Source organism: Lycium barbarum, chromosome 11 (assembly GCF_019175385.1).
Source record: "Lycium barbarum isolate Lr01 chromosome 11, ASM1917538v2, whole genome shotgun sequence".
Classification (NCBI taxonomy): Eukaryota; Viridiplantae; Streptophyta; class Magnoliopsida; order Solanales; family Solanaceae; genus Lycium; species Lycium barbarum.
In genome coordinates, this window is record NC_083347.1 from 84,569,791 (window position 1) to 84,573,352 (window position 3,562).

The following is a 3,562-nucleotide window of genomic DNA, read 5'->3' on the forward strand; positions in this document are numbered from 1 at the left end:
TCGAAAATGAGAGGTTTATTGTTATATCCCGCGTTCGAGATTCGTTCTGGAGCGGAGGGTTTGGTCGGGTCCGAAGAGTGTTCCGGAACGAGTGGTACATGGACACCATGGGTCCACTGTAGGTCATGACTACTGAGCTATGACATCAGATAGCATGTGTGTATAGCGAGTGGGGTTACAGTGGTAACTTATTCTCCGTTATGTTTGACGTGTTTGTGATTCTTGGCAATTCGGTAATTTGTTGTGATTGTCCGTGGTTGACTTATTGTGATGTATTGATATTCATGTATGATTGACTGGCTTGTTTATTTTATTGAATTCATAAGATAGGCATGATACTAATCTTAGTCGGCCTATGATGCATACCGGTACATAGTGTTTGTACTGATATTACCTTGCTGCATTCTTTGAGTGCAGATTTTGATATAGAGACCGCTGTTCGTCCTCACATCTAGCGCAGAGGATATTTGCGAACAGATTTTGGGGTGAGCTTCTTCTCCTGCCAGGCCGCCCGAGGATCTTCTACTTATGATGTCTTTTCTCATTCTGAACATTATGGTTATTCATTAGATAGATTTCAGTTCTTAGACGTGTTTTTGGCTTAGAGTCCTGTACGATGACTTTCGAATTTTGGGGAATTTGTAATAGTTAGACTTTTGCCCTAGTTTTAGTATTTTATGGCATGACCTACCTAGTTTATTTGATCCGTGAATGAGTATAATTGTTGACCTGTTTAATTATAAAATCAGACTTGAATGAATAGAGATCTAGTGTGTCGGTTCGCCCACTAAGATTTAGTTGGGTGCCAGTCATCGTGGGTTGGGCCGTGACAAAGAAAATAAAGCAAACAATCAAGTTTGTGCGATTGAGCACGGGGTGGAATGATATTCCAATTCCTGGCTGGAGAGCTTGACTCTCATGGGCACCCTATCTTTATTGGCTGCCTAAGAAAAGTTCCACATTTTCTCCACATGTATCTGGATCTGGTTTGATCAGCCTGATCCTCTCCTTGGTGGCTGCTAACCTGCTTCCCTCTCCTGTGTAACAATATGGTTGACCTCCTGGTCTTTGCTTTTGTTTTTACCACCCTTGCGTTGTTTTGTTAGTGTTCCTTCTTGTTTTAGCCTTTGTTAGGTAACCTTCTTGGTACAGCTTAAACGAAATGACCATCCCGGCCTTATGCCTTTGTTTTACCACCCTTGCGTGGTTTTGATTTCATGGCCCTCTTGGCTATCTTTTTGAAAGTAGGTGACCTTCTTGGCACTTTTTGATTTGTTTGACCCCCTCCGATCATTGTATGCATGAAATGGCCCTCTTGGCATTTGTTTGGATGAATGGCCCTCTTGGCATTTGTTTGGATGAATGGCCCTCTTGGCGATGTCTGATTTGTTTGAGCTCCTCCAGTTATTATCTACATGAATGGCCCTCTTGGCAGATTTTGATTTATTTGACCTCCTTCGGTCATTGTCTGTATGAATGGCTCTCCTGGTGAAGTTTGATTTTTTTGACCTCATCTGGTTATTATTTATATGAATGGCCCTCTTGGCAGTGTTTGTATGAAAGGCCCTCTTGGCAACGTTTTTATGAATGGCTCTCTTAGCAATGTTTGTATGAATGGGCGTCTTGGTGACATTTGTATGAATGGCCCTCTTGGCAATATTTGTATAAATGGGCCTCTTGGCAATAGTTGTATGAATGGCCCTCTTGGCAGTGTTTGTATGAATGGACCTCTTGGCATGTTTATATGAATGGCCCTCTTGGCATTCATATGACAGATATGGCCCTTTTGGCTAGATCGTTTTTCTTTCGCCCTTTAGGTCAGTTATGACCCTCTCGGTCAGATATGCTGGTTTGTTCCTTATGTGACCCTTTTGGTCTGATTGTTTCCCTTATGGCGTTTTGTCCTTTTATAGCCCTCTTTGGCTAGATTGTCTCCCTTGTGGTATTTTTGTCCTTTGTAGCCCTTTTTGGCTAGATTGTTGCCCTTGTGGCATTTTTGTTCTTTACCGTAGCCCTCCTTGGCTAGAATGCCGCCCTTGTGGCATTTTTGTCCTTTGTAGCCCTTTTTGGCTAGATTTTTTCCCTTGTGGCATTTTCTCCTTTTGCGTAGCCTCTTTGGCTCAATCGGATCACCCTTGCGGTGCTTTCATCTTTATGGCCCTTGCGCTCAGTGTGGTCCAGATTCCCTTCGATGAGTTGCTCATTACCTGCCTTGTCATCATAAACAAACAAAGTTTGCAAAAAGGGGTCATCCTTCTGACTCCAATGGAGACTTGCATCCAAATAATATTAGTTTCCTATATGGTTGATCCACGTTCTTTTCTTCTGTTGCGCTATTGCTTCGCCCACTCGACTACTTCCCTGGATCCTACCCACTTGGATTCAGTAGTTATGAAAGATGAATTTATCTTAAAGTAAAACATTTTTGCAATTTGTTGATCATAAAATTTTGAAAAAATGTTTGAATTAGCTGTCATGACATGTGTGTTTGAATGAGAAATGTTACACCTCGTAGTTTTGTATGTTGAGATTCATTGGATGTTAGGTGTCCTAATCATGGACACCGGAGTTATCTTCAAGGATATGGAAGGATTGGAGAACAAGCGAATTAAAGAAATTAAGTTTGTCGGAACTTTGGGAAAACTTGGCATATTTTGGACAGGATTTTGGCCCAAATTGAGAGAGGTATATCTCCTAGAATATGAGGATTTGTGGTGTACATTACCTACCCAAATTGAAGTTCATTGAGTCTAGTTTTCATCACAACATACCGTTGGTCGATACGATATCGGAGTAGGAAGTTGTGGGTGTTTTAAGACAGACTGCTCGGGCAGTGCAATTTGACGGATCCATTTGACGGACCGCAAAATGTTTTGCGCCCCGTCAAATGGAACATCCCCACCACACAATGGACATAGAGAGCCAATTATTGGTGGCCAATTCGAAGCCTATAAAACTGTTTGATCGCCCATTTGACGCCCGCAAAATTGTTTGATGGCCCATCAAACAAGGCGTAAAAAATGAGGCAGTGGGGATTTTCCTTTTGTTATAAATTAAAAACCCATGACTTGGGGATCATTATTTGACCAAATCAGATCCCTAGTGCCCCTCCAAGCTCTCTCAACCATCCCTAATCCATAAACATCCCAAGCTATTCCAATAGAAGATCAAACCCTGAAAACCCTAAGCTAGTTCATGGAGGAGATGTGTTCTTGCTTCTAGTTGGATTGGTGGTGAATTAAATCTTGGAGCAAGTTGTGTGTAGCTAAGGATCTTCAAGAAAAAAAGGTATGTTCTTCATCTTATTAATTATGCTTTGTTGAATTGGAGGTTAGTAAGTCTTAGAAATGAAGAGATTCATGGTAGAGAAGTTATACAGTATTAAGTTGAAGTATTGGTTATGGATTGAATTTGAAAGGGGGTTTTGGATTGATTTGAGTCCAATTTGAATGTAAATCTCTTGGATGGTATTGTAGATGTTGTTATTGTTGTTTGGGAATTGTTTTGAAATTGAAGGAAGTAGATAATATAGGGGAAATGCTGCCCAAATTTCATTAGCTCA